Source organism: Tenrec ecaudatus, chromosome 8 (assembly GCF_050624435.1).
Source record: "Tenrec ecaudatus isolate mTenEca1 chromosome 8, mTenEca1.hap1, whole genome shotgun sequence".
NCBI classification, from domain to species: domain Eukaryota; kingdom Metazoa; phylum Chordata; class Mammalia; order Afrosoricida; family Tenrecidae; genus Tenrec; species Tenrec ecaudatus.
The window spans coordinates 155,080,202-155,107,730 of NC_134537.1; the positions used below are offsets into that span (position 1 = coordinate 155,080,202).

General features: G+C 49.4%; 1 protein-coding gene across 2 annotated transcripts in view; it reads left to right on the forward strand.

Annotated features, from left to right (window-relative positions):
• CYRIA (CYFIP related Rac1 interactor A) overlaps window positions 1–27,529 on the forward strand; it is a 127,875-nt gene that overhangs the window by 25,322 nt on the left and 75,024 nt on the right. The window contains exons 2-3 of one of the 2 annotated variants that reach the window (XM_075557083.1): window positions 24,109–24,150; window positions 25,993–26,155. The gene's annotated coding sequence lies outside the window, so the exon portion shown is untranslated. The remainder of the gene's footprint in view (window positions 1–24,108; window positions 24,151–25,992; window positions 26,156–27,529) is intronic. The other variant, XM_075557084.1, reaches the window with a different exon arrangement.

Genomic DNA, 27,529 nt, shown 5'->3' on the forward strand with positions numbered 1-27,529 from the left:
CTTCATGTTTGTTAATGGCAAGCCTTGTCACAAACATCTGGGACGAGAAAGTGTGGAGAAGAAGCTTTTGATAGATGACAGTAGTTAAGCCTCAGCAGCCTCCTGACAGATGCATCTTGAGTTTTGCCTCCATCTCACAGGAAGACACGCCAGGGACTCTTCAGAGGAGAAATGGTTGTCAGGAAGTGGAGCACTGTGAGGTCCCTCTTTAAAGGGCTTTGCGTATCCTCACCACACCCTGCGTGGCGCCTTGCCATGATTCCCTTTTTATAGATGAGAACACTGAGGGCTCCGGTGATTCAGTCAGCGACTAAAATGACTGATGTTAGGTTAGTGCCTCTATGATTCCAATTACGACCTCCCTGTGCGGCAGGTGAGCATCGTGACTAAGTGAGGTGTTTGACCTCGCTCCAGTGTCAGCTCTCCATCCTGGCATCAGACAGGTGGAGAAGAGGACTACGAAGAGGGGTGTAGCTCAGGGAGCCCTTTAAATGCCAGGCCTGCAGACACATGAGTTCTACATGCAGTCAACAGATACTTACCTATCATCTTCTCAAAGGCAGGCACCGTGCTGAGGGAGGCATGGGGGCTGGGGGAGTGTGTAGGCGAGGGCGTGATGGCGACGAGTCTGGTGGTCAGTGACGTCTCACAGCGTATTCTGATGTCATAGACTTAGTCCTGGCAGGAGACATTCACAATATATTGGTCCATTTCTTGATTCGTCGAACAAAACCCTTCCTATATCTGGAGGGTGCTGAGGGTCTGATTGTGAACAGGACTGGCAAGAGCCTGCTCTGAGAATTTATACTCGGGATAGCTGATTGTGAGCAAGGATGAGTAGAGCTTGTGATCTGTACTTTTGTAATATTTTAGAAGAAAAGGAGGTGTGGGGGGAAAACGGTAAAAAGTAAACAAAAACTGTAGTGGGAATGTTTCAGCGCAATGATCATCTAGGCTTTAATGGGTTTCATTTCCATCTTTACTGTGTGTGTTTTCGTTTTTGTGACATGGGTGTACTTTGAAGCTGCACCGTGAAATATCTTGGAGCCTTTATTTACAGCTCCGTTCTCTGACGATCTGGGCAAATTTAGACGCTGCTTAATTATGCTTCCTTAATGTCGTTCTATAATTCAGGAAGGCGATTGTACTAGCAGAACCGTATTTAGAAGAAGCCTTTGTCTTAAAGGTCTTTCAGAGGATTGTGAAGGTCTTTGCTTCGTGTGTTCCCGCCCCCCCTGCCTGCAAATGTCTTTAATTCCGTTCTTCTGTGGCTACATGCTAGTCCTTGTTGTATCTGCAATTCTGAAACCATTGACTAAAGTTAGTTATTCATGCACTGGACAGGTGTTTTTTAAGAGCCTCCTTTGTGCTAACCATTGCTCTAGGCCCAGGGTTTATGGCACATCAGTTACGGTTGTTTTTAATTGTGTAAGAAGGCAATCCTAATAGCTACAAAGTAATGATGTATCCATTTTATGCCTTGAAGTATGTTAGTAGGTCAAGAGAATGGTGGGGAGGAAAGCATCAGGGTAAAAAAAACTGGAGGTGTGATGATGTGGGAGAAGGTTGCCATTTAAAGGTGTGGTCAAGATCAACCTCACCGTGGAAGCCAGGTGGAAGCAAGAATGTTGAAAGGGTGAGGGGTGCCCATATACGTAGGCATAGTGAAAATGTGATGTCCTGGTCTGGGAGAGAGATCAGCGTAATGCTTGCATTTGAAGAACAACCAAGAGCCCAATGCGGTGATCCAAAGGAGCCGAAGGAAGCGGGGTTGTGGCAATGTTAGAAGGATCCTGGGAGGAGGCACTTTAAGGTCACTGTGAAGACTTTGACCTGAGTAAGCGGAAGCCAGTGGAGGGGTTCGGAACTGAAACGTGGCATGATCCAGGGTGGTGCGCATTCCTACCAGCTTCGTTCTGGCCTTTATGTGGAGGGGAGGCGACAGCAGGACAACGCTGAGAGCCCTTTTCGGAAGCCGTGTGAGCAGTGCAGCTGCAGTAAATGGCGAAGGGGTGTGGATAGATGCTGGGTACATTTTAAAGGTAAAGTTAAAATGATTTACTAAAGGTCTGGATGCCGGGAGGGCTAAGATGACTCAGTATTTTTGTCTTAAGAAACCAGAAGGATGGAATTGCCATTAGCTGAAATGAGAAAACCTGTGGGTGAATCAGAATTGGAAGGGACGATTCAGAGTTCAATTTGGGGCCATGTTAAGTGTGATTTAGAAATCAGGAGTAGAATCCTTGTGGACAATAGCTTATGGCAACCAAGGGAGAGGTCAAAGCTGGGGATTTGGATCCGAGACGAGCAAAGGATGTACGTTTTTACAGCGATGGAACTGCCTTCAAAGGTGTCAGCACGAACAGAAACGAGGGATATTTATGGACTGCATTCTAGGAAATACCGCTGGTCGAGGTCCCTGGGGACCGAGGGGGACCCAGCAAAGAGGACCAAGAAGGAGTAATTAGCTCGGAGGGAGAATAAGAGATGACAGTCTCTTGGAGGTCAAAAAACAAAGCCTGTCTAGGAAAGGCATGGCTTGGTTGTGTCACATATTGCTGATAGGTCTAGTACCGATGAGGACTTGGAATCGATCGTTGGATTGCACAACATGAAGTTCATTGGTGACATCTACCTGTGACCTATCCCACCCCATAGGTCTTCTCCTTGGCATGGTGCGTTCCTCTAGGGGTGTCCTTTTATACTGCATTGCTGTGACCTTTTTTGATAGATGTGTTTCCCCCCAAATAACTTGATACCTGCAATCCAGGAGCCATATACACTACGCACGCATGTCACATTAGCGAATCCCATCTGTGTCTCAGGCACCATGCAGACTACTAGAACACAAAACAGAGGCATCTTGTGGTGTGATGGTTAAAGAACTTGCCTGCGAGGTGAAAGAGCAGTCGCTCAAACCACCATCTGCTCCTCGGGAGGAAGAGAAGAGATTCTGCTTCTGTAAAGATGTACAACTCTGGCAAGCCTTGGCCAGAGGCCTCGTCCTGCAGCGCTGCTGTGAGTCAGAATGGACCCTTGACAGTGGGCGTGTAAAGATAGATGGGACACTCTCCCAGCCTCAGAGATCTCTGTGTCTGGAAGAAAATCAAAGAGGATGGAATATCTTACAACAAAGGAAAGTGATTGGAGTACATACAGTCAGAGGGTGGGAATTCCGAAGGCAGAGGGATTTCTCCAGAGGTCAGAGTTGATGCCGAGGTTCAAGAAGCCTCCGCATTTGCTCTGCGAGGACACGCACCGGGTTTTAAACGGAATTGGTGAAGGGGCGAGAAGACTGTTTTCAGTAGAAAAGCAACTGAAGAGCAAGGGCATGTGGGTGGGGAAGCTGGACAGGTGTCACGGAGATGGGAGCGGGAGAAGTGGGGATGAGACTGGAATTTGTCCCAGGGACCCAATGAACACTGGCCTTAGCCATGGGGGCCCAGGCTCTATTTCTTCATCTGGGGAAATCATCAAAGGGTGACGCAATCATAGCTACATGGCTTCAGGAAGAGCCATTAGGCTGCGTGTGCCGAGCAGGCCAGGAGAGAAACCATAAGCACCGACCTTGGAGCAGGTGCAGTGGGCGTAATGAGGAGGAGGCACATGGGACAGATCCCAGGAGCAGGATTCACAGGCCGTGGCACTCAAGACACAAGGGCGCACAATGTGCAGTCAGCAGGTTGGGCGTCCCCAACAAGCCAGCGAAGGCTGTTCAAGGGAATAGGCGTCAACTGTCATTCTTCCCTGTCATCCCTGCCGACACCCCCACCGCGTTCCAGCCCAACGGGTACACGGGCTTCACCTCATTAATGAAATAAAACTGTTTATTTGGGGAACTCTGGATTCACACACTGTCTGCATGTACGAAGCGACTGAACAGGAACTCTGTGTATTTCAGGCCCTTGGGTGCACCCCACATTGAAGAGGAGCCTCCCCAGGCCTCTGACAGCCTCCCGACCTGATCGATCCCATGCAATGTGGGAAGCACAAGCAGCTGTCAGGTCCCGAGAGGACAAGGCATGGCCAGCAGGACCACAGGAAATGCCGCGGGACCTAGAGGAGGCTCTCCCCAATGCCCTCGGAAAAGCAGACAGCCCTCCTGCTCATTCCCCCTCTGACAAACCAGCTTGCCAGGGCACGGCCCCCGTACCAGGGGGGGAAAGCCTCTTGCAGGCTCTGCGGGTCTCTCCACCTCTAGTCCGGGTGGGCTGTGACAGGGCAGGTTATGGCACCCAGGAGAATCATCCCTGATTCCAGCGAGGGTGGAGCCCCACCGCTGTGGGGGAAGGGCCTGGCCCGCAGCCAGGAGCAGCATCCCAATTCATGTGGCAGCATGGAGGGCGAGGGGGGGAGGACAGGCTTTGTGGCTGACGAGGCTGGCTTCCTCCTGAATCTGCCCATAAAAGGAGAAAAGAGCTGCTATCTGGTCGCCATTGGATAGGATTGCTGATGATAAATTTTTTAAAAGTGTGGATTTTTTTCTCCCCCCGTTTTGCAAAGATGTGTGTGTGCGTGCTTTCACACAGTTTGAAGCCTGTATGTGCTAGCAGATGGATCCAGCCTCATCTTTTATCTGGTGCTACAGAAGATAAAACTGAAATGGGATGATATGCCTCTTCGATTCAAGACGGGGAAGCGCGAGGGGAATTAAAAAAGCTCTTCAATGGCAACCCTTATGGTAGAAAAAGGAGTGGCCCGAAACATTGTCTGGCTTTACTCACAGACAAAGGATGGTAGAGCCATTTAAAAGTGATTTTTCTTCCTCCCAGACCTCTCCAAAATCTGTCATCTCTGCGTCAGAATTGGGCCAAGCTTTAAGGCTATCATGAATTATATATCAAAGGACATTATTACCCAGGAACCCGAAGCAAAGGCACTATGGTTTAAATTGTGCAGGCATCCCCCCTGACCCCCCGCCCCCCCACTTCTGCCCCCCTGTGACTTCCCGAAATGGAACAGCAAAGTGTTTTACAAGATGCGCAAGGTGACGGTATGGTAACGAAGCAAACCCTGCAATGCTTGGAAATCATTCCCCTCTGAACTGGGAAGCTTCTGTGCGCCACGCCCTGCCCTGAACACCAGGTGCTTCCATAGGCCAGCTGGTCTGGCTTTGTCTTGCCTTAGTTAAGTAGGGGCCACAGGGACCCAGAGAGGGAGTGACTCACTCACAACGGGGACAAGAGATACATGGCAGTTCTTGGATGAACCTCTGTGATAACTGGCCTTGCCATTTCATCTGAATAGCAAATGTGCTTTATTCTCTAAGATCTCAGAAGAGCTCACTGACTGTGTGAAAATAATGCTTTACATCTGAAATTGGAGTCATTTATTGGATACCTAGTGCCTTTTCTTTGCAGTTGTCATCTGGTTGAGAAAGCTAGCCTGCACATAGGTGCAGAGGACAATGTGGTACCAGGAAACCACGAATGCTTCAGCCTTTGCCCCGAGGGCCAGCTTCTCTGTCCCTTCCTGTGCTTCTCAGGCGGGTGTTTTCAAGCTCTAAGCTCCCCTGATGTACCCTAGAGCGAAGCGGGTTTCTTTCCTTATATCCACAGCCCTTGGCTTGGTTTCGACTCAAGGATGACTCGTCAGACAAAATTGGCTTTCCACAGTTGCAGTCTTTACAGAAATAGACTGCAACCTCTTTCACCCACAGAGGGGAGGAGGATTAGAACCACCTACCTTTCAATTAGCAGCTGAGCAGGTAGCTACCGTACCACCAACAAAACAAAACAAAACGAAACTCACAGCCATCGAGTCGGTGGTCCCTCATAGCAACCAGATAAGCCAGGGTAGAACTGCCCCTGTGGGTCTCTGAGACTGAACTTGCAAGGGTGCTGAAACCCTTATCTCCCCCGCTCTTAGTGGCTTGTGGTTTCAGACTGCTGACCTTCCGGTTTGCAGCCCAACGCACAGCCCCCATGCCACTAGGCCTCCTTCTTCCTTAGATAGGCTTTGCATTTTATCTTGAACGAAATATTCATTGCTGATCTGATTGTATTCTTAGAACACTTCTGGGCTATGTAGCATCACTACGCGGTGTTGTCCCCATTTGAGAGATGAGATGATGGATGGTCAGAATCCAGAAGTAACTTGACTCAGACCACTGCTGCACGGCTCAACTCACTGCGACATAAAATGCACATCTGATAGTCGTGCCTCAGCTCTGCTAAATAAGAGATAATGAAGCTCCCTGGCTTGGCTCCCATGCAGAGTGTGTAGATTTCCTTATGTGGATTTGTCAGGCCTTCACGAAGCTGGCCGACCCCATATACCTGCTATTACCAATGGCCTCCTCTGACTCCCTTGATGGTCCCCACCTTTCCCTCATGCACCCTCTTTGTCACGCCCCAGGCATAAGGAAGGAGATCATTCTTGACCTCGGGCTTCCACATTCCTTTCCATTTTGCCCTCTGGCCTCTGCTTCAACATTCACCTTCTTCGTTCCCAGTCTTTGTCTCTGTTTGTTTGGTCAAGTCCAGGGGAACTTTCCAGACTTGGCTTAGGCAGTATCCCCTCCAGGGAACCTTTTCTTGAGCAGCTGCACCCCTCATGGGTAGGGTGCCGGGATTGGAGGGGGCAGGGATAGGCAGGGAGTGCAGTCGGCTTTTATCACTGGTGCTTCAGCTTGCCAGTGCCTCCCAAAGGAGCAACCACCACCATGAACATTGTCATTCTCTCTCTGACTGTCTACAAAATACTGGTGAAGTGACACCCGTTGTTCTCCTAAGCTTTATCCCCAGAGGTGCAACACTACAGAAAAGGACAGCTAGGTTGCAGGCAGGATTTCGTCCTCCCTGTTAATATCTATTTCTCCAGGGCCCAGAGGGTTGAGTGGGTTACACGTTGGGCTGCTAACAGCAAGTCCAGCAGTTTGAAACCACCACCACCCCCCTTGGGAGAAAGATGAGGCTTTCTACTCCCGTAAAGAGTTACGTCTCAGAAACCCACAAGGGCAGTTCTTCTTTCCCCTATGCGGTCACTGTGAGTCGGAACCAACTTGACGGCCATGAGTTTTTTAAGAGAGTTCTTCTCGTTCTTCCTGGATGCATCCTAAGCAGAGACTTGGCCCAGGTGGGATGGTGAGGTGTCTGTGGTCCGGCCAGGTGTGTGGCTGCACCTGGACCCCAATGACGAATCACAATTGCTGCTCCATCATTAGCCTGACAGACACAGGCTCTTGGCACCACACCCAACTGACCTGCTAAAGAAGGAAGTTGGAGTCCTGGGATTGAGGTAGCTGATCTACCATTCAAGCACACACGCGCATTATCATTGAGCCAATTGCGACTCACAGTGACCCGATAGACTGGGTAGAGTTTCTGAGCCTGTAACTTGTTGGGAGTAGAAAACCTCTTCTTTATTTTTTTCCAGTGGCACTGGCTGGTGGTTTCGAACTGCTGACCTTCAGCAGCAGTCTGACTACTGTGTCAGCAGTAATGAAGAAGCAGGTTGGATAGTAGAATGAGCACAGGCTTCAAAATGAGACAGGCCCACACGGGGACCTCATTGTTGTGGCTGACTAGCCCCGTGACCGCAGAACTGTCACCTAAACACTAGGGGCTTTGGTTTCTATATCTGTCATGTAAAAGAGATAGAGGCTATGTGGAGCTCATGTGACCACTGGCATTATTTTGTAAAGTGTTTGATACATAAGGTATTGTCATGAAATTGGCCATCGTCATTCTAAACAAGCTCAAGGTAGGAAAACCATAAATCGTGTGATTAGTAGTAATAGAGCAAAAGGATCTTACACTTACGGACAAAGTCACCATATTCTTATTTCAAGTATGACAGGGATCAAGAAAAGACAAATTTAAGGCACCAGCTTAGGGATCAATGAAATGCATCAGCTAGTTTAACAGCCACCAGCCAAGGCTGTCTCCCAGGTCCTTCTGAGTGGCCTTGACCCTCCAGTGAGTCCAGTTAACTCTTTGCATCCCTGTGGGAGTCGTCTTGGGTCTTAGGTGTATGGTTTTCCTTTTCTTACCCTGGCTCTCCGGATAGCGTCATAAGACGCTCTAGCTTGCAGAGTTGTCCGTGGTAGAAATGACCAAGATGAGGAGGAGATGAAGGGGCCGGGTTTCCCAAAGGACAAAGCTAGTTGTTTGGTTTTTGACTCTGCTAATGTGTTTCCCTAAAGCTGCATTTTCCAAAGGGATTTTCCTGTATTCTAATGTATTTTCCTTTTTCCGTCTTGTGTTACCTTGTTCCTACCTGGGTCCTAACCAAGCTTGTTCCTGAGTTCTGAGTAAGCTTTGGGGAGGAAGTGTGGAAATCAGAGTAACATATCTTTCTTTTTTATATATAATCATTTTATTAGGGTCTCATACAACTCTTTTCACAATCCGTACATACATCATTTGTGTCCAGCACATTCGTACGTATGTTGCCATCATCATTCTCAAAACACCTGGTTTCTACTTGAACCCTTGGTATCAGCTCCTCATTATTCCCTCCCTCCCCGCTCCCCGTCCCCCATGATAATTCATAAATAATTATTTTTTTTATATCTTACACCATCCAACGTCTCCCTCGCCCTGTTCTCTGCTGTCTGTCCTCCAGGGAGGATGTTATATGTAGACCTTGTCATCTGTTCCTCCTTTCTGTCTCACCTTCCCTCCACCCTCCTGATATCTCCACTCTCACCACTGATCCTGAGGGGTTCATCTGTCCTGGATTCCCTGTATTTCTAGTTCCTATCTGTGCCAGTGTACATCCTCTGGTCCAGCTGGATATGTAAGGTAGAATTGGGATCATGATAGTTGGGGGGGGGGCATTTAAGAACTAGAGGAAATGTCTATGTTTCATCATTGCTACACTGCACTCTGACTGGCTCCTCACTTTACCACAGCCCTTTTGCCAGGGTATGTCCAATTTGCCCCACATGGGCCCTGGTTCCCCACTCTGCACTCCCCCTCATTCACAATGCTATGATTTTTTTGGGGGGGTCTTTGATGCCTGATACCTCATCCCTTCGATGCCTTGTCATCTCACAGACTGGTGTGCATTTTCCATGTGAGCTTTGTTGTTTCTCAGTTAGATGGTCCCTTGTTTATCTTCCAGCCTACGGCACCCCAGATTCTATATATTTGACAACTGGGCACCATCAGCTTTCTTCACCGCACTTGCCCATGCACCCACTCTGTCTTCAGTGTTCCTGTCCAGGTGTGTTGTTTCTTAGCTAGATGGCCGCCTGATTGTCTTCAAGCCTTTAAGGCTCCAGATGCTATATCATTTGACAGCCGGCACCATCAGCTTTCTTCACAACTTTTGCTTATGCACCCACTTTGTCCTCAGCGATCGAGTCGGGACAGGCCAGTGTGCTTCTTCCATGTGGGTTTTGTTGTCTCTCAGCTAGATGGCTGCTTGTTTATCTTCAGGTCTCTAAGACTTCAGGTGCTATATCTTTTGGTAGCTGGGCACTATCAGCTTTCTTCACCACATTTGCTTGTGCACCCATTGTCTTCAGCGACTTCAGGTGCTATATCTTTTGGTAGCTGGGCACTATCAGCTTTCTTCACCACATTTGCTTGTGCACCCATTGTCTTCAGCGACTTCAGGTGCTATATCTTTTGGTAGCTGGACACCATCAGCTTTCTTCACCATATTTGCTTGTGTACCCATTGTCATCAGCGATTGTGCCAGGCAGGTGAGCATCTTAGACTGCCGAAATGTTAGAACAAAGTGTTCTTGTGTTGAGGGAGTATTTGAGCAGGGGCCCACTGTCCATCTGTTTCCTTAATACCAAACCTATAAGTATATGTACATAGATCTATTTCCCCCTTGTCGTATATAAACAATATTTACATCTTTATATGTCTGTATTTAAATCTATCTGACTACCCTTTGCCTCCTAGTTCTTTCCTCTGTTTCTTTGTACTTTCCTCTTGTCCCACTATCATGTTCTGCCTTCATTTGGGTTTTAGGAATTCCTCTCGGTTACATTGCCCTCGATCCAGCCCTGCCAGACCTCCCACACCCTCCTTGACATTGATTTTGGATCCCTTGTTCTTCCCTTGTCCCTGGGCTTGTTAACATCCTCTTCCTTTCCCCCGCCTTCCCTACCCACATGTTCCCCCGGAACTGTCATCCCGTTGTAAACGTGACTCAGTCCTGGGCCCTGAAAAGCAGCATCCCTCTGAGAGTCCGTAAGAAATGCAGTACTGGGCCTGTGACAGTCACCTCCTTTCAGCTTGGGAAATCCTCCAGGGAATCGGATGGTCAAGTGAGTTGCCATTCGTAGACAAGGAAGGACAAAAATAGCCTCATTCTGCTCACAGCTCTGGTGCTTGACAAGCCACTCAATCCTGTCCCATCTAGAATTAGCTCTAAACCCTTGGCTTTGAATTTAAAGGCTTTGTGAGTCCTATGGTTTCTAGTCAGATTCAGATCTTAAGGGAGACACGGAGGGAGGCGCTCAGGGCTGATGTCTGTCATTCTAGAGACCAGCACCCTCTCCTAGTGCAGGGGCCAGAGATCTGGAATCAGGCAGGGAAGCTACAGGAACGGCTGTGGTTAAACTACACTCTACCACTCTGCTGACTCCAAGCCCCAGAGGCTCAGGAACAACAGAGCTATGTGCTTGCCATCCCTCTTTTTCTCCCGAGTTTCTGGGTTTTGCCAGCCTAGTCAGAGGGTTGTGGTCCTTTGATGACTGGGGCTCGCTCTGTCCTAAAATCTGTAGCACTGTATCTATCCACTTGGGTTGGCTGGTGTTAAATGCACTTTGAATTCCAAGTTCATTCTAAGGGATGAAAGATTGTCTTTAAAAAGTGGTGCTTGGACAGGTCAAAAGCCAGGCTGCCTGCTGTTTGTCTTTACAAATTGCCACCTCCTTGCAGGAGGGGAGCTTGGCGGCCTCACCTCTCAGGATGTTTCTGCTCATAATAGCAAGTGACATAAATAAAACGCCGGCTCCGGCCAGTGGTGCTGTGGTTGTCAGGTCTAACCCAAGTCTCCGGGGCTGTGACTTCTCACCAATTCGTCCTGTTACGCCCCAACGGAAGCAGAGTCACACTTGTCAGCCTCTTCTCCCTGGTGTCACTGTGGAGCTACGTGCAGTGGGCTGTGTGCCCACTCGTGAGACTGCATCATGGTTTCCACTCGCTTGAGACATGGCCCCGCCTGCTTTGCCCACAAACCACTGCGGAGCACCTGCCAGCCACCAGGCCTCATGTCAGAGCAGCAGCTTTATCATCGACTTGTCTACCTGGTTCCTACAAGCTCGCCCCAACTCCCTTCTCTTCCTTCTGGATGCGGCGATGCTCACGGTTCTTGAATAGGCTGCCCTGTTTCAATGACTTGACATCAGCATTTGTCAACCCGTGACAATCCCGGTACTCTGGGCAGAATACATCTTTGTGGTCAGAAGTGAGGGGGCCTGCCCTCTGCATTGTAGGATACTTAGCAGTGTGCCTTCACAGTACTCAGAGCAGTGCTTCCGTCTAGGGCGCGTAAGGTAGCTGTGAGTCGGAACCAAAGCCAGGGCACCCAATCACAAGACCCACTAGATGCTGTATAGCCCTACCTGTGACCAAAAATGTCCACATGACTAACAAATATTTCCTCTTAAAACAAAACACACAAACAAGCAATAACCAAAGAATGGATTCCAACTCAGAGAAGCTGGAAAGGCCAGAGTACCAGTGGCCTATAGGGTTTGCAAGGCCGTCATATTTCTGCAAGTAGAGGTGGCATCCTGAGGGTTGGCCGCACCCAGTGTTCTTACTTACAGTATCCACCCCTCTCCCACGGACCTCCTCCCATATGAGACCATGCCGAATACCTCGTAATGTTTGGTACCAATTTTAATCCTAGGGCCATATCTGATCAACATGCTTATGCATTGCATAAATGCAGTGCTTCGCAGATGATATGACTACTAACAAATAAATTATTTTGTAAACTCTTTCTACCTTGAATGGCCGCCTTACAACATGATGAGGAGCTGAACAGAAGAGTTTGTAAATGCTTCTTTGTATGTGACCCCCAATGAAACCACACAGCGTGTCCTTGTAATTGTCCAATAACAACAACACTAGAAGACTCAAAGACTAAATTACCTTAGGCTTTTAGACTTGTCATACGTTGATACATGTGAGCTGGGTGCCAAAAATTATTTTCCTTGTTATTAATATCCTTAGAAGTTTTTAAAATAACTTAAAATTAAAACAATGCATTTCTGCTGAAAGAATGCCCCAATATTTTCCAGACAGTAATTTTGGTGACACCTTCTCTGACAGTGTCCCCTGGTGTGGCCCGCATCCCCCACACCCTGCCAGTGACGCCCGGGAAGCAGGCAGCCCCGTCTTTCTTCTGTGGAACTGCTGGCGAGTTCCACATGTTGGCTTCCTACATAAGAGCTGAGTTTTTTACGTCTCTGTTACCAGGGCTCCTTCCTCACTGTTCTACATCCATCAACGCCCACTTGTGTCCTTTGTCTTATTTTTGCCTCAAAGTCAAGTGGAAGGAAAGTAAGGGCCTTTGCTCCCCTTGCAGATGAGGAGACGGAAAAATATAGACCAAAGCGGTGGTTCTCAACCTTCCTCAGGTTGTGGGATTTGCTACTTCATCACTGTAATTTTGTTACTGTTGTGAATTGGGCAACCCTTATAAAAGGGTCATTCAACCCCCCCCCCAAAGGGGTAGTGACCCCCCAGTTGAGAACCGCTGGTCCCAGGTAAGCAGTGGGTTAGAAACACAGTAAAGCCATCATCTCCATTTCCTGTCTTTCCAATCCAGTGTCCTCATGGATCAGACGGTGGTGTGTTGGCAAATGTTTATGAACTGGTTTTTCAGGGAGAGAAAAGTCCTAATTGGAAGCCTATGCCTATTTTTGTGGTGTCAATTCCCCTACTTTGGGTGGTTTTAACAAGGCGAGGTGAACATGAAGTTTGGAACGAATGCAGGCAATTGCTGGGATGAGCTGGCACAAGCGAACTCCAGGAAATCAGTGGATTCATAGTCTAGCTCTCTTGCGGATCTTGTTTCTCTCCTCCCCTAACCCCCATAGATATCCACGCGTACTACGGGGCTGTGCTATGAGGAATGCATTCGCCCAGTAAAAGCTTCTAACCACCTCTCTCTTCTGTGGCATGAACTCTCCTTAGCCTCTTGCCCTAGAAGGGGTTTCTGGAGCAGTAAGCCAGATCAGGTCTGAAAACAGAAGCCCTTAGGGATTTCGCCAGTGGTATTTCTTGTGCTGTCTGAACTCCGGCAGGGGGATTGATGCTGTTGTTCATTGTTGGCCGTGCAGCGTGTTTGGTGCTTGGGAGATGTCAAAGTAAAGATAGCCAATGGGCTGGCTGTTGGGTACACAAGGATGGAGCATAAAACAGGGTCCCAACTGAGTTTTTGCCAAAAATTGAGCTACGGTTGCTGTGATCTTTAATTTCTTCACCTGTGAGGAAAGGTGAACTAAAGAAGTAAATGGTAACTTCTCCCCTTATCTTTCTCTCCCAGATGTAGGCTGTTCAAATGTGTGATAAGGGATCAATTCTTATAGTCTTGGGCCCAAGGTATTGCCATTAAGACACTGGTTGTTGAGGCCAAAAGCTTTTGGTTCCAAAGAAATTGGTTCTTTAGTACAAGTGTTCTGGAAGGCTTAAAGAACCTCATGACCCAAAGGAACCAAGCCCTATTGCTCTAATTCCAAGTCGCTGGACAGGAGAGGGGAGAACCTCCCCAAATAGGGGAAAGAAGAGAGACTATTGGCTTCCCAGTCATGGATAGCAGGGACTGTGAGAAGAACTCTCACCTGGTTATCAGGAGACCAACATTCTCCACCCGTCTTGGATACACGTGGTATATAGGCCTGGGGAGTGGCTTGAAGAAGGAGCCCCGGTGGTGTAGTGGTTATGCATTGGGCTGCTAATTGCAAAGTCAGCAGTTCGAAATCAAGCCGAGAGTGACATTTCGTTTCTTCTCCCTGAAGTCTGTTGAAGGTCCTCGAAGGGTGTTAAGCAGGGAAGGGGTTAAGCAGGATCCATGTCATATTTTAGACATTTTTTTCTGCAGAGGTTCTAGACCCACAGTCCAGGGAGGATCCATCCAGTTAGGAGGTTGATGCATCCACCCAATGGAAAGGTGATGAGGAAACCAGCTGGCTCTACGTGCTGCCTGGTCTGTAGCAAGTGCGCTGAGATGCCGGAACAGAAGACAATGTTGAGGACAGAAGCGTCAGAGGAGAAGCAGAAAAGCCTTCCTGGGGAGACCGAGGTTGCTGTTGGCTTCAAGAATGGAGGGGAAAGTCTGGCTACAGAAGAGGAAGCAGTTGACTGCCTCTGGGCTTCATCTGAGAGTTTCAATCAGAGGAAGCTTGGTGGCACTCTGGTGAAGCACTCCTCCGCTACCCAAAGCTCGGAAGGTCAGCAGTTCTGCCGGAGAAACACGGCAGTCCCTGCTTCCATTAAGATGACCACCGTGGAAAACAGAGGGCAATTCTCCCCACCCTACAGAGTCTCCCTAAGTCGGAGTTCATGGAAAGCCCACGGGTTTCCATGAGTGTGGATGCAGGTTCAGAAATGCTCTCCCATGGGGCTCATTTCCACCCAGGATGCTTTGCCTTACACCATGGCCTTCCTGCGTGAGTGGAGTCTATAGATCAAGCAACGTGAGCCACACATAAAAGACACTCCTTGGATGACACTGGAGAGCAGGGCTGCCGGGGAATCTAGAGGTGGCTTGTGGGGCTCAGATGGCACTTACCATGTGTGAGCCAGGGTTGATGTTGGGGTACATGAGGGCTTTCTGATCGCTGCCTGCTCCCCGTCTCATTTTCCTGTGGCAGGGAGTGAGGACTGGCCCTGAGGAGGGTGTGTGCATTCACATCCGAAGCCCTGAGCCGCTGGGAAGGCAGGGGCCCTTTGCATCTGGAGGTTTAATGAGGACTGGCTGCAGATCATATGACTTCGGATTTGCCTCACAGCAGGGAGCCCAGGAAGGGGAGCAGCTGGGCTATTGTCTGGATCCTAATGGCCATTGTTTGTCTTCCAGAGCTGGGTGACCCTTGTCAGCGCTGTAGATCAAGCTGCGGCTCCAGCTGTCCCAGGTATCTTCTCAATCAGGCCATCATCTTGCTGCTGACGCCCTCTCCCCTTTACTGTTAACAATGGGAGTGTTCTGTTCCTCCCGGGCCTGTTTGTGAAACTGGTCCGTTTGTGGCCTTCAGTGTGAAGAGTGGTCGCATTGGTGTCTACGTGAAATGAGATTTGTACTTGCTGTGAAAAACTTCCTTGAAGTGTTACAAAGCAGAGTTTCCTGGGAAATGATGTGAGATGAACATTATTCCCTCTGATGCTCACAGGAGGAAAGTGAGCCCCAGAGGGGTGAAAGGACTTGCCCAAGCTTACGCAGCCAGTCATTGCTTGAGGGAAAACCAGCTAACAGAAACCCTCCAGACTTCAGTGAATTCCTGCTTGATTTGATGGGAGCATTCCGTACAAAGGGTTTGTTTTCATTGTATTTTTAGCCAAGGTCAGGGTCATAAATAATGTTATCCAATACCATAGGTGAAGCTGTTACAGAAACATTACATTGGAGGGCTGTTCTAACTACGGAGGGTCCTAAGTTCCAAAGATAGCTCAGCCGCAAACTACTTCATGATTTAGCTGGCAGGGAGCGACTTGCCCCAGGGGAATGCCTGGGAGGTAAAAACATTGAAGTGCTGCCTCCTAGCCCAAAGGTTGCCAGTTCAACCCTCAGATGCCTTGGAAGACTGTCCTGGAAGTCCACTTCTAAGAGGTCAAACACAGGGTTGAAAACCCCCTGAAGCAGTTCTACTCCACGCACGTGGGGTTCCCTTGAGCTGGAAGCCACTGGGTGGCAACGGCCAATGACATCAAGGGGCCAAGCCGAGGCTGGAACCCAGATCTCTTGCATCTCGACTCAGGTGTTCTGTTTATCACCATGAATTTACTGCCTACTCTCTGTAGATCACGCAACACAAGCCATCTAAAAGAGAGTCCTTGGATGACACTGGAGAGCAGGGCTGCCGGGGAATCTAGAGGTGGCGTGTGGGGCTCAGGTGGCACTTATCATGTGTGAGCCGGGGTGGCTGTTTTATATGTGGGTGGTGGCGCTATCTGTACAATGTAGTGGAGGACCATAGAACCACTGGAAACGTGGGCAACCTGTAACAAGCCACATTGGCTTTCCGATTGTGTCCGTGTAGTGTGATCCTGACACCAGTTCTGTTTCTTAATGCCTCGCTGCCATGGGCCTTGTGTTAGTCTGGGTTGACTAGAGAAACAAATCCAGAGACACACATATATGTGTAAGAGAGCGCTTTACATCACAGAGCAATTGCATATTGAGAAAACATCCCAACCTGGTCCAAATCAAATGCATAAGGCCGATATTAGCCCCTATGCCCGATACTAGTCTATCAATTCCTCTTCAGACTCACACAGCATATGCGATGATGCCGAATGCCGGAAGACCACAGGCCAGTGGGGGTGAAGTCTTGAGGATCCAGTGGTGGTGGAAGCATCTCTAGGGCCCTTGCAGGTCTCAGTGTGGCTCCACATGGCTTGTGACAGGACGGTGAAAGCAGAGAGAGAGAGGAAGTTCCCAGAATCCTCATGATTCTGAGAAGGCCACGCCCATAAGGAGGGATCAATCAGGCTGAGACCTGACTGACAGGCTAGACTCCACCCCTTCCTTCTTTTATCAAGTTGACATGAAATTGTGTAATTACCACAGAAGGGGAAATCATAGTTGCTGAAGGTCAGATTGGTACCAAGTAGATCACTTTACATATACTTTACATATACTGTACATCACTTTACATATACTGTATATACTCGAATATAAGCTGACCTGAAGATCAGCTGTGGAACCCAGTGTTACCACAGAAACTGCATTAAAAATATCCTGAAAAAACTCAGCTTATACACGAGTAAATACGGTAATTCTGTAGGTAATCCTAACACCCACATGGGAGGAAGTCAAAGTTCTTACAGTTCCACCGAGCCCAGACTGAAATTCACCCACTGGACTCTAGAATCTAGACTCTAGCTCCTTGCAGGCCCTCGTTCTCACGGCCACACTTCCAAAAGCATCCCTTACACGTGTTTGCTCGCCAGCTAAAGATCAAAATTCAAAGAAGCATCTGTGTATGCAAGAGCCTCCCCAGGCTGCGCCAGCCCCTTTGTCGACTGTGCCTCCCACCACTGGTCTCCTCCTTCCCCAGCCACACCTTGGCACTGGCCGCTAGGTGAGCAGAGGACATCGTTTATAATTCCCCTATAAGCCCTTCTTAGGAACTAGCAGCAACCGTCAGCAAAGATGACTTAGACGTGGCCCCTGCTCCGAAAGATCTCCCCGTCCCACGACCGAGATGAAGCATGCATCTCAATGGCTCCGACAGTTTAGAAGAGGAAGCTCATGGGATCCTAAAAAGAACCCCTGCGAGTTGCGCACAGCCTACCTCCATCTCATCCGCCTCCAGCAGATGTTGCATCTGAAGATCGGCGAGGACAGCGGGTGCCTGAAGCCAGGCCGTGCTGCGGGTAGACTCGGGTTCTTTACCTTCCTAGAAAGCCTCTGTGCCACCTGGAGGTGTCTCCCCGACTTGTATCCCTGGGGATGACTAGTCCTGACTCTGCAGGAGACTCGGATAGCTCAGATATGTTTCCGATCTTCTGGGGTATCTAAGGGCCTCCCCATAGTTCCTAACTCGGGGAAGGGCATGTAGGAAGCAGCACTGGGAAGTGCTGTCTCTGAGAGACAATGCCTTGGTTTGACTGTGAGACGGGAAGCCTTCGAAAAACTGGCTGAGGTGTGGGCCACTTTGATGGGCATCCTGCCAGCCTCGTGAGAGGATGAATTCTGGTGGCTACTTAGGTGTGATGATGGTCATGGACAGACCTGAAATTGGGAAATGGAACGAATGGGAACCCTGGAGGAGAGCCATTGCTCTTGTCCTGGCTCTGTCACCATTTGTTGCTTCTCTTAGCACCCCATGACTCAGTGACCCCATCTGTGAGTGATAGACTCAGGCCCTCTTCGTTGTGCTGGATCACAGCCGGGAGCCAGTCTGGCTTAGCTTCAAATGGCTGTTTGCCCACTCCTTCCTCTGAGCACAGGACTGGACACCTAACGTCTTGAAGTCTGTCTTCAGCTCCTCGGTTGTAAGATGTAGACCAGTGTGCCATTTTCGGCAGGATTGATAGGGGTGGGGGGTACATGAAACATTACTCAGCAGTGTTCAGCACAGCACCTGGTACACAGCACAGAGCATGCTCAGATCACAGTGGGCATTCTTCTGTCCCCTTCATGGGTTTCTTGGTCTCTGACAGTCTAGGGTTACCTAAGTCATGCCCATTCTGCATCACTCACGATATGGCGACCCTTGTCTGCTTCCTGTATTGCAGTCCCAGTGCTGGGATGGAAGCAGCCTGCCTTTGAGTGGGGAGAACGGAACCCCAGTCCTGGCTTTCCCACCTGCTTTCTGGGTAGCTTCAGAGGGGCCTGCGCCCCTCTCTAGCTCCTGGGCAGCTCTTGAGTAACAGCAACATTGAGGACATAGCAATACCCAATACTTCCTTTGGGCGTTAGACCTGGAGCTGCTCCCACATCACAATGGATGTCATCCTTGCTGCAGCACAATGAGAGAGATAGATGATAGATACTCAGAGCCCCTTTGCAGAAGAGGAAGCTGAGGTTCAGTAAACTTAAATAACTTGTTCACGATCGCGTAACAGTAAATAGCAGAGGTGGAATTCAAACCGTGTGCGTCCCGATCTGTGCTCTGAACACCCGTTCTGAGCTGCCTCCGCATGAAGGGCCAGGTAGCTGGGCTTGTTATAAAACTGCATCTCTAAAAATAATCCATTGCAGAAGCCCCAGGAAGAAACCCTAAAATGCTTCCCTGCCTGTGTTATTTTAGGGTGCAACCCAAAACCCGGCCGGCAGTAGTGTCCCCTGATCCACCCCGGGGCACCCAGCTTTCTCCTCTGAGCTTCTCTAGATGTGATGCCCCCTGGTTACACCAAGAGCCTCTTGTACATTTTATGTACACGTATTGATGGCGTGAGTTTGGCTCAAAACTGATTTCCTGGTCTCAGACTGATAGCATTTGTTCCCTGCTTGGCCAGAGACTCTTAGGGAGGCAGATTGCCCAGGATGTTGAAGATGAGAAACCGGACCCCAAAAGGCTTATTGTGGTTGGGTGCCACCAGGCCAGGTTTTGCGCATGGTGACCCTGCGAACCAAGCAGAATGATCACATCCCTTGGCTCACTCTTATGCAAGCAGCTCACAGGTCTTCTCCCACAGAGCCAAAACCTCCAGCTCCCCAATCTCCGGGCAGATGTAGGGTCTGCTTCGAGAACAAACAGTTCAGGCCAGGTCCCAGCTATAGGCTGGCCCCGGCAGAAACTGAGTCTCGTGTCTTTTCAGAGGTCAGCAACTTCTGCAGTGAGTGACCTTGGCTTCCCTGACCGGCTGCCTATCCGGTGGCCTTGGGCTACCTGGACAGAAGGCCACAGGCACCGCACTTGCTCAGGGCTTACTGGTTATTACAACAGTTGGACATTCTAGGGTGGGGTTTCCAGGTTCAAAACACCCACCAGTCCCTTTAAAGCATATTATTAAAGCTGGCCACACCCTTACATCTCATTGACTCTATCATCTTTCTACTGCCTTTCTAAAGCCCAACTGCTTTATAATCAGGCTGCATCAGCTTGTTCTATGCATAAGCCTCTAAGCTCAACTAATGTGGGAGACAGGCCGGTGAACAAAGAGAGACAGCGTTATTATAAAGGAGTGCTTGTGTAGAGTGGGAAGGGGGGCTTGTCTGGGAGAGTCCCCTCCCCCCCCCGACCCCGGTCTCCTCCCTACCAACACAAGTGAGCATAAAAATAACTGACCCCATGAGAAGGGGCAAGAACCATGTGCAGAGTGACCATATGTCCTGTGTACCTGGGACAGTCCCAGTTTATGCCTGTTGTCCCCGAGGTATTGTTAATCGGGTTCCTTTTCGCTCTCAACATTCGGGTGATAAATTACTCGGCCGTCCTCATTATACAAGGTGCTTCAGAATTCATGGGAAAGCCCCATGGTTTTTTTTTCCATCCCGTTTTTTTCCACTCCTTTTCAAAGCCCCCTTGTATGCGATCCTGTGTGTCGACATGGCGAGCACAGACTTGGGATATGTGTTGATTTCTCTGAGCCGATCCCAAATCCCGGTGACCCTTGTGTGTCAGAGTAGAGCTGTGAGCCCCGAGGGTCTTGGGCAGCTGACTTTTCAGGAGACGGTGCCTCTGGGTCCAAGCTATGGGGAGGGACACTTTGCACCAGCCGGAGATTCAAACAGTGTCATGGATGATAAAAGTGACGCAGAAGCCCTGCGCCGGTGCACTTTAGTAGCTCAACGCTGGCCACGGAACGCTATCATGGTTGCACATTGCGGGGTGAGCTAACTCACCACTTCATAGCACTGTGCAGTGGAGCCAGAATGTCAGAGAAAACGCTGTTTCAATCCTTTCTCATCGCCTACTGTCTCCGGGATCTTTAGGAAATTATTTTGGCTTCTTCACATCATCAATTAGACATAACTGTACGGACTTCACAGAGTTGGTGTCATTAATAAATGATCCATTTAAGCCATTTGGTTTATGTCCTGGCACCTACAAAGCTGTCAGCAAGTGGTGCCTGCCACTATCTTCATCATCATCATCGTCATTGTCGTCGTCAGGCCATCAGTACGATTACTTTGGCCCGCGCCCTTCCATCCGTGAAGTGCACAGTAAGATGTCTCCCTGCACTGCCTCCTCCCTACAGGTCTGTGGGGCTGAGCTTAGGCACCATTCACAGAAGCCCTGGGTCCCTGGGGATATTTCCTGCCACTCCACCCCCCAAACACAAAGCAGAAACGCACTGTCAGTGCCGGGGACATGGGCAGAGCCTCTTGTCTGCCTGCCCTGCTGGTCCATCCCTGTGGGTCATGGGAAGCAAGTTCCCAGGACACCATCCCTTCCACCCACCAGGATGACTCTCTCATCTGGGTTCCGCCCTTGGTCCACTCCCTGTCCCAGCCTCCTCTCTCCATGCACAAATGATGCAGCACACACAGCAAGGTCAGGGTGTCATTCCGTCATTCCCCTGTGCTGTGCTGACTGGTGCCTGTGGATAGTCATCAAGGGGGCCTGGGGGCCAAATGTCTGGTCCTGCCTGGGCGGCTCTGCATAGCACAACCCGCTGGGGGTATTCCTCCCCCCCACCCCCCAGAGGAAAGGCACCATCTGCTTCTAGTCTTTTACTGCTCTCCCTGCCTTGCCTGGGCTTTCTGTCTGTTTCCTCTTCAGAGGATCTGATCTGAGAAGGCTCATTTTATCATGGTGGAGCCTGGTGGTGTAGTGTTTATGCATTGGGCTGCTAACCGCAAGGTCAGCTGTTTGAAACCACCAGCCACTCCTCAGGAGAAAGATGGGGCTTTCTACTCCAGTAAAGAGTTACAGTCTCAGAAACAGACAGGCCCCTGTCCTTCCCTGTCCTGCAGGGTGGCTGCGGGTCGGACTGGAGTTGATGACAGTGAGTCATCTTATTCTTTGGCTTATTTTAGAATGAGTAGTGTCTGGGTGGTGAAATGGTTAACTGAAAAATCAGCTGCTGACTGAAAAGTCAGCATTCCAAGTTCACCCAGAAGTGCCTTAGGAGAAAGAAAGGTCTGACAATCTTTTTTTTTTTTCAATCAGCTAGTAGAGTCACATGGAGCCCACTTTTGTTCTAAGCCACGTTTCATTGCTGTAGGTCAGAACTGATTAGACAGCAACTAGTTAAGAATGGGAATTCAAGCCAGACTGCCTCAATTCAAATCTTAATTCAGCGCAGAACATAGCGGACAAATGACTTGTTTACCCGCTTTCCGCATCCGTGTGAAGGTATCCATGCGACCGCCCCACCTTTTGTGATTTCTGGAAGGTCTTAGTCAGTTTCTAGAGTCACAGTGCTCAACAAAGCCTGGCACACAGTGAGTTCCTGGAATGCCAGCGAGTTCTATTATCTGCTCTTGCTCGGATCCCTGGGAGTGTCGAGGCTAAATGTTCAGCTATTAAGGCAGCAGGTCTCAACCTGTGGGCCGTGACCCTTTTGGGGGCCAAAGGACCCTTTCACAGGAGTCACCCAGTCCATAACAGCAAAATGACAGTGATGCAGTAACAAAGACGATCATGTTATGGTTGGGGTCACCACAACCTGAGGAACTGTATGAAAGGGTGGCGGCATTAGGAAGGTTGAGAACCACTATACTCAGGGGAAGGTTGGCCATTCAAATCCACTAACTGCTCCAGGGAAGAAAGATGTGGTAGTCAGCTTCCAACAGACAGGCAGTCGTAGAAACCCTTGGGGACATTTCTACTTTATCGTTTACTGTCACGATGAGTCAGAATCGACTACAGCAGCTGGTTTGGTTTTCTTACATCTTAGTGATGCACATTGCTCTTGCTGCCATCACAAATCGGTCACACTAAACCTTTCTGATGGAGAATCTAGGCTCTGCTTCTCTCTCATGAACTGCCGAAGCGTGACTACGACGCTCCCACTTGGGGGCTTCAGATTGTTTGCCTGCACCATCTGGAGGTTGGGGGGTGCTCTTCTAGTTTCCTTAGTCCTCTCGGGAGCTGTATTGCTTTCTCTTGGGTTGCCCCCTGCCGTCCCCTCTCATTTTCAGAACCATTTGAAGCCACCCATGGACCATTCTTACACAGGGAGCGGTTCTAAGCTTTGCTCGGTACCTTCATTGAATGGGTCTGGGTGAACATGCAAAGTACAATGAGCGAATCCTTCGATGGAAGTCAGGACACCTTAGTTCTAGCACCAGCTTTGCTGTGAGACCCTGGATCAGTCATCTCAGGTCTTTGATTCCAGCTTCTCCAATTTTCAGATTAGAAAGCACCCCTCTCTGTTAGTACCTCTCTCAGAATTCATACTAACCACAGTCCTTGATCGGCCACAAGAGTCGGAGAAGACACTGTTTGGTGGTCATTGTCTCCTCGGGGCGCAGCAGAGAAGGACTGGGGAACCGCCTCTGGCTTAGATGGAAGAAATTAGCGTGATCTTCTGCGAGGTGACGCTGTGTGTGGAGAGGCGACACGTTTCAAGTTTCTTTCTCTGCTTGATCTCTCTTCTCCCTAGTGGACATTTGGCCTATGGGTGACTCACAGAGTAAACCGCCAGCAATCACTTCAAAAAACTTAGACGCTTCTCAAAGATATGCTTACTCTCTTTGCTTCCCATGTGTTTGGATGGCAGGAGGAATCATTTACAGAATCGGGGCAGGGTCTAGAAGGCCACTCGCTGTGAGGCCTTGAGCGAGCCACTGTCTCTTAGGCCCTGTGATCTTTATCACATGCAGGAGGCAGTGAGGGATAGGTTAGAATCCTCACCATCTCAACACCAGTCTGTGGGCCAGGCTAAGCCACTTCCAAGCAGCCCCAAAACGTTGTAACAATACGAGGAGGCTGCCCAGAGTTTGCTGGGACACCCCTTTTTCTTTTCATTCCATTTCTATGCAAACTTTTTGAAGCTCCTCATACGAGATTCCTGGTCCCTACTCTGGCTTGTGCTCATTCTTTGAACTAGCTCCCCCAGGTGCACAGCCAGCTGAAGGGCACCACTGGAGTGGTGGGCCTGGTGTCTGAGGGTTTGCCTCGTTGCTGGTCTGCACACCCTGTCCTGCTGGATGTCCAGCACCGGGATGCAAAGTACAGTTACAATCACCCACTTGAGCAGCATGCTCAATTCATCAGGCGACAGGCAGTCCTTGTGATGTGCTCTTGGACCGGGGAACTTCTATAAGCTTTTATATGGCAGTGAAGTGATATCTTTAGTAGAGGGCTGTTTCAGAAGAAAAGATTCTGGAGGTATTTGAGGACCATGGTCAGGAGGGTGCCCACCTTCCTACTGGATCGTTTCTGTTTGTTGTGTGGGAGGAGAGAGCAGTATGCTTACTGGGCTCAGTAAGCATGCTGGATGGGGAGTCAGACCCCATTCCTACATGAAAAATATCTTATCATGTTGACAGCATTGATGAAGAAGAGCAGTGGGGATGAGTTCGCTCCTCATCATCTGACCGCGTCACCAACTTCTCTTTTATTTCTAGATTCTCTGGCGACACCCTTGGCCTCCCAGCCACAACCACGAGGTAAGAGGCATTTTCCCATCCTAGGATCCTTCCTCCTAAACGTAACCCCTTCAATGTGGAACCTACGGGTCCTGGTGAAGCTGCCCCTGTATCCGGGATGCCCACTCCTGAGGGTTCTGTCCCCAGGCTGGACCCAGGAGTGGGAAATGGAATTCATAGGTGCCCAGCCCTAATTCAGGAGAAGCAAACTTCTCTCCCCTTGTGTCCATCATGCCGTGGCTTCCCAGAATGCAGGGCCTGCCCCACCAGTGCCGGTTAGAAATCACTTTCTCATCAGGCCAAGGACTGCTCAGAGTTGCTGTGTTTTCTCTATCATTTCCTTCCCTCTGCCCCCCCCACCCCTTCACTTCCTGTTTTTTTCTTCCTCTTTCTCCACCCCCACCCCATCTCTCCAGCTATATCCCTTGTTGTCTGAGAACAGGAACAAAGCGCCCGGCATTGATAATCACAATTTCCTGGTGTGCCCTCACTGCTTGGAGCGAAGGCCAGCACCAGGCTCCCCGGCACGTGAGCTCAGGCTGCAAGCACAGCAGGAAGCCGTGGCCTTTAAAAGCCCTGGTCTGAAAGGGAGTCAGATAGGAACAGCTCTTCAAGTCTGTGCCACAGCCCAGTTTCCAAGGGACTTCATCCAGCACTCAAATTAAAACACCGGAAAATTAAGACAACTTGTAGTGTTTGGGATTTAATAATTGCAGTACTATTTAGCTGATTTAGATGTGGCTGGGGCTGGGGCTGGAGGTGGGGGGACATGTTTAGGAATTTGACAGGCATACATGAGATCCTTGTGGTTCCATGCTGTCTTTTCTCCATGACTTTGTATACGCCTATGTTGTATAGATCATCCTAGCTTGCCATAGCTTGGTTTCCTAGCTTTTGGGGGACATGGCCTTAAAGGTACCCCACCAGGGAGTTTGGAGGACAAGGTAGAAAAAGAGGTCTATGAGAAGTTACATGGTGGGCTTGGTTGATAGGGTCTGCCTAATAAATGTAAGCTCCCTTCTCTTTTTCTGTGGCTTGGATTTCAGCACAGAGAAGCGGCTGTTCACATCCACAGTAGCCAGGGACAGACACACACACACACACACACACACACACACACACACACACACACACACACACACACAATGATCCCCTCGGGAGGAGAATTCATGCCTGCCTCTGGCTTTCTCTAAACCATGAAGAGAGAGAGAGAGAAAGGGACTCGTCCCCCACCCTGTGTGGGTGCACACATGCCCTCACGATAACACAAAGCCCACCACTGTGTTCATGGGTCATGGTGTCCCGTAACAATATTTTTCTAATGGAAAACTGGGAGAACCATCCCAGACACATGCCTGAGGTGGCCTGTTTTACTAATTTAGTTCCCAGGGGCAAATCGGAAAAACAAAACCATCACCCTCCCTCCCCAAACACACACACACACACACACACACACACACACACACACACAGTAGAAAGCATCCATATCCCTTTCTGAAAATCTGTTTAGCAAAAAAAACAAGAAAGACTTTCTATTAAGGGTCAGTGGCCACTTGTTTGAGAAGTCAGCTTGACCATGTAGCTGCTTTTCCTCTAATCACAAGGGCAGAGAGGAAGAGGCAGGCCCTCATCTAGGGAGGCTGTGTGTGTGTGTGTGTGTGTGTGTGTGTGTGTGTTTCTCACTGAGCCTCCGTTTCTCTCAGGACAAAATGAGAGAATTAAGACAACGTTATCTTAGAGACTTCTTCCATCCCTGCCAATCTGTGACTTGGTGACTCTTCTTGCCCTGCTGAACAAATATTGTTAACTAGCACAGAGCAGGAAATAGCCCCTCGTGATCACATGCCTTGCTTTCTCTTTCAGCAGGTTTACATTCCCAAAGGACAGGGAAGCAGCGGGCTCCAGGGGGCCACAGTCCTGGTGGAGGAAGCCAGGCTTGCTCGCCTTGGCCAGATAGACGCTCAGCCCCACTGGTTCGTCCCATCAGCCTGGATTGGTGAACCTGAACTGCAAGAGATATTTCCAGGTAAGAAATAGCTGATTGGGTGATCACCAACAGCTCAATAGGGAACCAATGTTGTTTGCTCCAGGGAGTGTGTACAAAGCACCTTATAGAATCTGTGAAGGTATCAAGGACGGTGATTTCACTGGTTTTTCTCAGGAGAGGTCATGCCGCCTTACAGGACATCTCTGCAAAGAGAACTACAAGGACGTCATTTGTGATCCACATGCATTCAATATAGCTGTAAATGGAAATCAGCTAAAGGTCCCTGGTGGCCGAGGGGTTAGAAGTTGGGCTGTAATCCTCCAGGTTGGCAATCCAAAACCCCCAGCCCCCTCCTCAGGAAAAATATGGGCGTCCTCACCCGCTAAAGAGTTACAGTCTTGGAAACTCACAGGGGTAATTCAACCCTGACCTATAGCACTGAGTTGGAGGAGATAGTTATGAGTGGGCATGGACTCAGTGGCAGTAAGCTTTTTGTTTTGAGAAGGTTTGTTTTTGTTTACTTATTTGTTTGTTTGGGGGGTGTGGTTTTGGCGTTCTCTAATGGAAGAAAGACAGGGCTTTCCATTAGCCTGGAGATTGTCTTGGGCACATCGGGAGACCGTTCTATCCTGCATTATAGAGTCGCTGAGAGTCAGCATTGACTCGATGGCAGTGAGTTGGGTGGTCTGTGGTGCTCTGTAATGGATGCTCTGTGGGGGTGTCGTGGTACTGAGTTTGGGTTGCCCATTGGAGAACCCTGCATAGGGTCACTGTGAGTTGGCATAGACTTCAGGGCGTTGGGTTTGGGTTTGGGGTGTTCCATGACAAGGATTCTTGATGGCCTTCTGGTTGGAGCATTTGGCTGCTAACAACATGGTGAGCTCAAATGTACCAGTACAGAGTTACAGTAGAAACATCAAGGAGCAGCTTTGCTCTGTCCTATAAGATCCCTTTGAGTTGAAACGGACTCACTGAGCATGGGTAGATGCTCTGTAACAGCGTTCTGAGTGGGAGCTGTTGTTATCTAAGGCCTTTGGGGTATTTTTTTTAAAGATATTGAATAGCTTAGAACTCAAGCAGAGGGAGAACAGATTTGAACTGTTTTAGATCACATTTTTCTTTTAGGGTCCATTTTGAGGTGAAACACAATCAGGGTTCTTTTCTGGCCAGCTCCTATTTAGAGAGGTGAGAGAGCAGTCCTTAGCCATGGCAACAACCCCCCCACCCCCGCTGGGGTGTCGATTCCCACTCGTGGTGACAGAGGACAGAGTAGAACTTCTGCATCAGGTTTCCAAGCTTGGACTCTTCATGGAATCACACGGCCACGTCTTTCTCCCGCAGAGTGGCTGGTGGGTTTGAATCACTGACCTTTCGGTGAACAGCCAAGTATGCAACAACTGAGCTGCCAGGCGT